Source organism: Oryctolagus cuniculus, chromosome 1 (genome assembly GCF_051225735.1).
Source record: "Oryctolagus cuniculus isolate XC-2025 breed Fujian yellow rabbit chromosome 1, ASM5122573v1, whole genome shotgun sequence".
Classification (NCBI taxonomy): Eukaryota; Metazoa; Chordata; class Mammalia; order Lagomorpha; family Leporidae; genus Oryctolagus; species Oryctolagus cuniculus.
Genome location: NC_142867.1, coordinates 102,766,710 through 102,776,012, shown reverse-complemented (window position 1 = coordinate 102,776,012; position 9,303 = coordinate 102,766,710). Strand labels below are relative to the sequence as shown.

The 9,303-nt window shown below is 41.6% G+C and overlaps 1 long non-coding RNA gene across 3 annotated transcripts in view; it reads right to left on the bottom strand.

Moving 5' to 3' along the window:
• Positions 1-407: 407 nt before the first annotated feature.
• The window catches only part of LOC103349468 (uncharacterized), a 68,416-nt gene continuing 59,520 nt past the window's right edge, over positions 408-9,303 (bottom strand). For all 3 annotated transcript variants that reach the window (XR_011390542.2, XR_016219967.1, XR_016219964.1), the window contains 2 exons: positions 2,427-2,538; positions 408-1,288 (listed from right to left, as the gene is read on the bottom strand). This is a non-coding gene — a long non-coding RNA (uncharacterized LOC103349468). The remainder of the gene's footprint in view (positions 1,289-2,426; positions 2,539-9,303) is intronic.

The window sequence follows — 9,303 nt, the reverse complement described above, 5'->3', positions numbered from 1 at the left end:
GCCATGTACTTGCTGTCTGAGGTTGAAAAGTTATCCACCTGCTCTGATCCGTGGTTTACTAAGTTGTAAGATGGTGGTGATAATAACTGACAGGAATCAAGAAGTAGAATACATAGGAAAAGACTTGTTAACTTGTGGTAAACAGTACATTTTCCTTGGAGTTTTGACGCAGTCATTTGCTACAGTCATTCACTTATCCGATCATCCATTCAATAAACAGATATTGAGACCTATTCAGAGAAAGAGTACAAAAACAAAAACAAAAAATAAAAGCAAATATAGTTTGGATGTTTCAGGAACTATAAGGAAATTTTTTGCTAAAAACATAAATTTCTGTAATACAAGCCTGTATGTGATAACTCTCATGGGATTACTACAAACAAGAAAAATGTAGAACCATGGAACTGGAAGAGCTGGGAGAGAGCAATTTCTTTTATTATTATTATTAATACAAAAAGAATAGACTTCATGTAGTTCACAGATAGAATTCTAAGAATATAATGACACTTCCCACCTCCCTTCCCCTTCCTTCCTTCCTTTCTTTCCTAATTTTCATGATAGCATATTTTTAATTTGCTTTTTAGTCACAAGCTTAATGCTCCATAAAGAGTTCCACAAGAAAACAGTGGAAAGACCACTGCTCAGCAGGAATGTAGACAAGAGTTATAAACAATAACCAAATCCCAAGATGTCAATTTCACTCATATACTTAAATTTTTTGTACTGTATGTATTAGCTACAAATCAGGGAAAACATGTCATATTTGTCTTTTGGGGTCTGGCATATTTCACTTAGCATAATCCTCTCCAGTCTCATCCACTTGGTTGCAAATGGTAGGATAATTATAACTTGAATAATAAAAGAAGGGCTGTTTTTTAAGGAAGGGAAAGGTTTCCAAAAGAGGAGGATGGCACTACAAATGGAGGGGAAGTCAGGGCAAAGGCTTGAAAACAGAAGCACACCTCTGTCATCATCTAGATCTTGAGCATTTGCCTCTTCAGGTTTTGCATGACCTCATTTCTTTTTTTTTTTTTTTAAGATTTTTTAAAATTTTATTTGAGAGTTAGAGTTACAGATAGTGAGGGGGAAAGACAGAGAGAAAGATCTTCCTTCTGTTTGTTCACTCCCCAAGTGGCCGCATCGGCCGGAGCTGTGCCAATCTGAAGCCAGGAGCCACGAGCCTCTTCCTGGTTTCCCACGTGGGTGCAGGGGTCCAAGGACTTGGCCCATCTTCTACTGGTTTCCCAGGCCATAGCAGAGAACTGGATTGGAAGTGGAGCAGCCGGGACTGGAACCGGCGTTGTTCATTTAATTTGGGAAGAAAACACACACACCAAAAAAGGGAGAGTGAGTCTTGATCTGGAAATCTGGTGGATGATTTGCTTTGCATTCTTGATGGCAATAATGACAAAATCAACGAAAGATGAAGGGCTGGGAAATAAAGCTTTTCTTGAGGTTTTAAAAGATTATTTTTTTCATAAAGAATCTTTTAACCTGGATTCACAGATGCTGATAGAACAAGCCTCATGCCAATTTTGTCCATAGTGAAATGTACGATGACATGTTTCTCTTGGTTTGAGTTCTTCTTTTCATAACTATTTTCTATTGTCATCATAGGGGTCTTTGATCTATTCTCTGCCCTTCATGCAAGACAGTTAAGAGTGAATCCTAATATTAAACCCAGAATACATGGTTTGAATTAGAAGCTATGGGAAGATTCATCAGTAGAAAGTCATTTGCAGGAAAAATATTCCAAGATACTCTATATGTAAATTATTAACAAATGCTTTCCCAGTGAATCATTCTTCTATTCCTTTGGTTCTGTGAAACAGCAGGAAAAAGTACATTGCCAATAGAAATATTTTTATAACTTCATTTTTATTCCCTTTGAGATAAATCTCAGATTATAAGTTCTTGAGAAGACCTCCAGCAATACAGAGCTTTGTATATTGTATATACTAACAATTATTTTATGGTTTGTGCAAAAGAAGATAAAACTCATATATTAGAGAGTTGATATTGATATTTTTATAAAGAAAGAAATGTCAAGCAATCATTCAATATTACGCTAGGGAAGTTTTCTGGCCTGAAGGTTTAAAAATATTTTTATTCAAATAGAAGTACCAAGTAAGATCAATTTTGTTTCCTTTTCATTAAATAGCAGTGGGCAGTTTGTCTGCATTGTGTTTGAGAGGTGCCGTTCCTCATGCTTTTGTCAAATATGAAATTGTTCTGAAGAAGAGAAGAAGACAGCAATGCGTAGGAAAGAAGATGCCTTATCATATTTACATCATATAATGGACTTTTAGAAAGAGTGGCTTAGTGCTCCAAATTGATTGTTGACTTTTAGAAAAATCAATCTTCAATGCGTACACAAAGTGGAAGACCAAACAATTGTCCAGCAACATGAATTCCAAATAGTTTACCTGGGAAATACGAGGAGAAACATTTCATTTGCTTACTCCATCCATTCATTCAACACACATTTGCTGCCCACTGGATGTTACAGGATCCTTTTAGAACTCCAACTCTTCCCAACTGTAAGGAAATCACATGCTGCTCATGAATGGAGAGAATGCAGCCAAGAAACCAGAGAATAAAGACAATATTGCAGTAAAAATTCTACAAGGAGAATTTGTGCTTTGCTCTATAAAAATCACTTCTGTTATTACATGAGTTACAACAACATCTGCCTGCAAGCTTAGTGCTTGTAAATCAGGAGGTTTGTAAGGGCACTGAAGGTGATTAGTGAATGAGTGTACCATGTACGTTCCCCATCAGTATAGGTCTAAGTTTTCAAGGATAGGCTCGTGCAGTGTTTTTATCATAATCAGAATCCTTCCTGTTTCTCAGCAGCTGCCTGCAGTGAGGCGTGGGACACTGAATAGAGCGCCTAACCTGCCCTTCCTCTCTGGATAGAGATGATGTAAGGAGGACTGATACACAGAGAAAACTCAGGGGCCCATACACCATGTGTTTCTTCTATCACTAAACTTTCATTTATCCCAAGTCAGTTCCACCATGATCTTCTCTACATCACTCAAGGATAAAACATTGGCCTTCCTCTTAGGAAATTAAAAGATCCCATTCGAACCCACTCTCATGAAAGGGCTGCTATGCCTATTCTTCTAGGCAGGATCTGAGTGCCCCCCGCCGAAAAAAAGCATCTTAACAATGACTACTAATCCTGGAAACACCCCAGTCATGTTTCCCTTCACCCTCACAACTAGCATCTGTCCTTCCACTTCCACTCTCAGGAATATAAAAATAAAATTTCCATAACCTTGAAGGCCTCATTTAGAAAATGGGAGAAAATGGGATTAATGCTGGTTCTCACCCCAACATGCACAGCTATTCTAACAAAAGGAGAACTGATGAACTAGAGAACTCTAAGTGCTTAGCATAAATGGTTAACACGAGGCTTACACCTGTCCAGTAGTTTTCATTTCAGTGAGGTTTGATGTGTAATGGCAGAAATATCATAAACACATATGTCTATATTTAAAGTAGAACTATCAACATTGGGTTTTTCTGTTACGGTATTGATACTTTGTAATTGTCATAAGTGTTATAAATGTCATAAGTGTTAGGAATGGGAGAAGAACATTTAACACATTTCTCAGTTGATTTCAGTGATAAATAAATAACAGTGATGGAACTCCTGTCCTAAAGTCTGATGTTTCTCTCTCTCTCTCTCCCCTTCCCTCTCTCCCTCCCTCCCTGCCTCTCTCTCTCCCTCTCTCTCCCTCTCTCTCCCTCTTTCTCCCTCCCTCTCTCCCTCCCTTCCTCTAAACTTGCATTTCAAATAAATAATGAAATAAATCTTTAAAAATGGGGGTGGGTGGTGAATGGTGTTGTGGTGTAGCAGGTTAAATGAACGTCCCATGTGAGCACCAGTTTAAGTTCCAGCTGCTCCACTTCCAATCCAGTGCCATCCTAATATGCCTGGGAAAGCAGAGGAATATGTTCCAAGTGCTTGGGCCTCTCCACCCATGTGGGAGACATGGATATAGTTCTAGGTTCCTGGTTTCAGCCTAGCCCAGCCCTGGCTGTTGTGGGCATTTGGGAAGTGAAGACATCTCTCTCTCTCTCTCTCTCTCTCTCTATATATATATATATATATATATATATATATATATATATATTTCTCTCTCTTTCAAATAAATAATAAAGTGAATCTAAAGTCAGGTGTTGCAGAGCAGTGATGATTCAAAATAAGAACAGGATGATTTATTTCAGTGCAGGTTGGACAAATCTAGCTTGAGTCAATTGTGTCCCAAGTAAAATTCTTACATAAAGATTTGTAGACCCTAGATAATGGTTCTTTTGGATTTGTATAATAATAGTAATGATAGGTCGTCGCCGCAGCTCACTAGGCTAATCCTCTGCCTTGCGGCACCGGCACACCAGGTTCTAGTCCCGGTCGGGGCGCTGGATTCTGTCCCGGTTGCCCCTCTTCCAGGCCAGCCCTCTGCTGTGGCCCGGGAATACAGTGGAGGATGGCCCAAGTACTTGGGCCCTGCACCCCATGGGAGACCAGGATAAGTACCTGGCTCCTGCCATCGGATCAGTGCGGTGCACCAGCTGCAGTGCGCTGGCTGCGGCGGCCACTGGAGGGTGAACCAATGGCAAAGGAAGACCTTTCTCACTGTCTCTCTCTCTCTCACTGTCCACTCTGCCTGTCAAAAAAATAAAAAATAAAAAAATTTAAAAAAATAGTAATGATAATGTCATTATAAGCAGAAAGAGTAGAATTCAATTTCTATGCCTATTACCATTTAGTCTTCTCAGCGACCCTATTGAAAATTGTACCAATTATCTTCATTTTACACAAAAGAGAACTAAGGTAAGGATAGAGTAATTTGCTCGAAGTTGTGTAGCAAGTAAATAATGAATTCAAGACTCAAACACAGGCAGTCTACTTTCAATGTGACCTAGAACTTAAATCCAGAAAAATACATAGTTCTGGAACTACTGCAGCATTTTTTCTAGTTGAGAGAAGTGAGGGAATAAAATGAAGCATTTCTCAAACAACATTTTGTTGCACACTGATTCTTCATAGGAGAGACTCAAAACAAGAGCTCTGTGATTAAATCTGTTTATGAAATACTGGATTAAGCCAAGCAAAAGAGTGTTTCTTGCAAGAGTATGTCATGGGATTTGTGGATATGTACTGTGAGTCTCTGAAATGGAAATCTGAGAAGAAAAAGTAATTGAAACAAGAGCACTTCTCTTTCTATGGGACATGTCTGAAGGAGGAACTGATCTTTTCCAAGAGAACATTAAGAAAAACTGATTAAATAGACAGACGATAGAGGTAGAAGCTGAGTGAAGGGGAGGGTGGGATTATGGGAAAGACCAGTAAGTGATCTCACTCAGTCAGTGTCAGGTGGCCTGGCACCTCCTAACAGTTATGACTGACACACACTCTAATATATCTAATATAGTAGTATCATAGAAAGTAGTATCATAGAAAGTAGTCTCCAGGAATCTGGGAGGTCAGAGGATCACTGTTGACAGTCTCTCACCTAAAGGAGAGGGAGTGAGGCTGTTTGTCCCACTTGTGCAGGATACGACTGGAATCTCCTGACAGCATGAGTGGCAGCAGCCAGGCACAGCCCTGCTGGAAGTGACAAAGCAGCCACTGCAGAGGAATGCAGAGGCTAGACCACTGTCCTTTCAGGCTTGGCATTTTGAAGAACTCACAGAACCAGCATTAGAAAAGGAGAGGAGGCCATAGAGGATACCAAATCGCAGTTTTGCTGGCCCATCCTGGTGGATAGGCAATTGGGGTGGCAAAGGCCCCTGGATGTGAGCATGTATATAATTCCCCTAAGGACTTCCTGAACTGGAGTCTCCTTGATTCTTCAGGTAGGAACTGAGCCAGAAAAATAGAAACAGGTACAGCTACCATTCATCGGGCCCTGAACCAGGCGCTATGCACTGTGCTAATTATTTTATATTACTTCATCCCCAAACAACCCTATGATGTAGAAACTATTATTTTATTTTTCAGGTAGAGAAACCAAGACACGGATAGCTCAGTTTACTTGTACAAGATCAAAGAAGTAGGAAGCCAGGAACAAATGACGAAGTTAAGTTTTAGAATGTAGTAGGCCCCACATTTCCTACATAAGCTCCCCCATGGTTTCTTACTCAGCTCAAGCCACACTGTGTCCTGGCTCAAGGTCACAGCAACCTGACTGTGGCCTGTCTCTCTATTCTCTATTAAAGTACTGACCCCCAAAACTCAGTGGCTTAAAACCACCAAAATATTGTATCTCCTGATTTTGTGTGTCAGGACTTTGGGTGAGGTTTGGTTTAGCTGATTTTTTTGTCTCGTGAGGCACTTTCTGGAGCCACTTGGTGGCTCAGCTGATCCAGGGTGGTTACACTCACTTGTCTGGCCCTGTGGCAGGGGCACCTGGAAGGCTGGGCTCAGTGACATCCTCTTCTTCATGTACTCTCAGCAAGAGATCCTCAACCTTCTGATGCATCAGTTGCAGGGTTGGGGAATGCACAGTCTGCAGCTTGCAAAACCATTTGGTCTGACCCTACCAAGATAACCACAGGATGGATGGATTTGAAATTCAATGAATCTAGGGGCCAGCACTGTGCTGTAGTGGGTGAAGCCGCTGCCTGCAGTGCCGTCATCCCATATGGGCGCAGTTTCTAGTCCTGGCTGCTCCTCTTCCAGTCCTGCTCTCTGCTACTGCCTGGGAAAGCAGTAGAAGATGGCCCAAGTCCTTGAGCCCCTGCACCCACATGGGAGACTATGAAGAATCTCCTGGCTCCTGGCTTCGGATCAGTGCAGCTCTGGCCATTGCAGCCAATTGGGGAGTGAACCAGTGGATGGAAGACCTTTCTCTCTGTATCTCCCTCTCACCGTCTGTAACTCTACCTCTCAAATAAATAAAATCGTTTTAAAAAATTCAATTAATCTATAGCAGGCTAATTTTTAAGTTGATAATTTTGTGTGGCCTGTGAATGATGTTATAAATATCCAAATGGCCCTTGGCAGAAAGAGGTCCCTCATCCTTGGTAAGGCCTCAGAGAACCAAGATAGAAGCTGGCAATCATCATATAGGCCACGGCCAGGACTGGTGCTGCATCACTTCCACCATAAGCTCATGGTCACTGCACTCAGAGGCCAGCTCAGATTAAAGGGGAGGGGATATAGATCCACCCCTCCCTGGAGCCTTCTCAAAGAATGAGTGGATCTTTGATCCTCCATGCGTCCCAGATTCATCTTGCACCACTGCCCCCTCTCTCACCCTGTAGACTTTCTGTTCCTCGAGCAGTCCAAGATTCCTTCTTTTTCAAGTCTTTGTGTGTTCCTGAGTAGGGATGGGTTTTTTTTTTTTTTTGAAGATTTTTGTTTGTTTATTTGAAAGGCAGAGTTGCAGAGAGAGAGAGGAGGTGGAGGCGGGGAGGGGATGGAGAGAAAGGACTTCCATCTGCTGGTTCACTCCCCAAATGGCTGCTATAGCCAGAGCTGAGCCAATCCAAAGCCAGGAGCCAGGGGCTTCTTCCAGGTCTCCCACACAGGTGCAGGGGCCCAAAGCCTTTGGCCATCTTCAATTGCTTTCCCAGGCCATAGCAAAGAGCTGGATCAGAAGTGGAGCCGCCGGAACGTGAACTGGTGCCCCTATGGGATGCCGGCACTGTAGGTGGTGTCTTACCCACTATGCCATATCGCTGGCCCCAGGCGTGTTCTTATTCTGCTGAATCTTTCATGTGACTCAGGTCTCTGTTTAGCTGCCTCTGCTCCATAGAAGCCACCTCCTCTCCATCATGCAGAGGCCTCTGGTCACCGGAACCAGCTCCCTAATTTATCTCCATGACGTTATCACCATCCCTGCCACATGATCTTTGTGTTTTGTGTTTGTTTCTCCTGGTTCCTCTAATTAGGATGTCAGAGCAGGAGGACAGGAGCCCTGTCTACTCTTCTCCCTCCCTCATTCTCAGCTCTTAGAACCATGCAAGCCTGGCACAAAGTCAGTATTCCTAAATCTTTGTCAAGTGAAAATACGAAGTAAGGAATTGGGATTCAAAACTAGATCAGGCTGACTCCAGAGCGAAAACCAAATGCCCTGGTAACCCTTTGTATTCCAGGCAGATATGATTATGTTGGGCCTCAAGGGGAAGACATTTATCCTGAAAAGAAAACTCAGGGACACAATTAAGAGACTAGCCTGTAATGAAGCTGAAGTCACGCCAAGCTACACTGAAAACTCAAGAGAATTGTGCATTCCTGCAAAGCACAACGCTTCTTCGTCTGACTTCATTCCAGCACAGGTTGTTTTGACGCTTGGAGATGAAAGATCTGCAAGGTGTGGTGGTGCCTCAAGGCCATTTGCAGCCCAGGTCTTGTTTTTGGCTAAGGCCCTTGGACACTTAGTTTGGCCAGGGCCACACTAGTGAGTGTTGTGCTGTCCGATCTGGAAGTGGGCCACAGTTGTGTTTGTACTGAGGCTTTAGGGAAACATGGTTTATAAATGCTTGTTTCCTCTGAGTCACTGTACAGACTTGTCCCTCAGCACAAACATTCCATTTGGTTTTAGAACTGGGGAAGGAGGGGATAAGAGCCAAGGCTAACTGGATCAGGTTTGAAAGGAAAGGGGAAGTGAGAAAATTTAAATAGATTTTTCTATATTAGTGAGAACCACAAAGGAACTCTTATCTGGGCTTCAGATGCATACACAAAATTTCACCTTTATTTATTTATTTGCCTTAATAAGAAAAAGTTCACAGAGTAATTTTTCCCCTCAAGTTTCCATAAAAATTCTGGAAATATGGCAACAGTGTTACAAAAACAGTTTAAGAACAATTGAAGCACGTCTAACCCTTTTTAAAAAGTTTATATTAAATACTCTTTACTAAATAAAAAAGGAATTCTGCTTCTAATTTCCAGGCATTGTGGACTATATTTTCTTTTAAATAACCACCTATTAGCGTCCACTATTTACAGTAAGTTTTCTTTGAATTGCACATACCAGATCAAAAGAATTAACTCTTTATTTTCTGTCTTTTAAATACATCATTCTACTTCTTGATGCAGGGCCAGGCCTCTCATCCGCAGAATGTGGCTTATAATAATAATACTTGCTCATAAATAGCCTCAAGTTATTATGAAACTCAGATATAATTAGCTCATAGATATAAAACTCTGATTCCTAGTTCATTCATTAACCACTTGACTTTGTGTAAACTGTGATGATCACCAAGCTCAATCCTTTAAGGAGTACCAACTTGGTGTGGAATCCAGTATCCAGCCCAGCAATATAACCAACCCCTGACTTC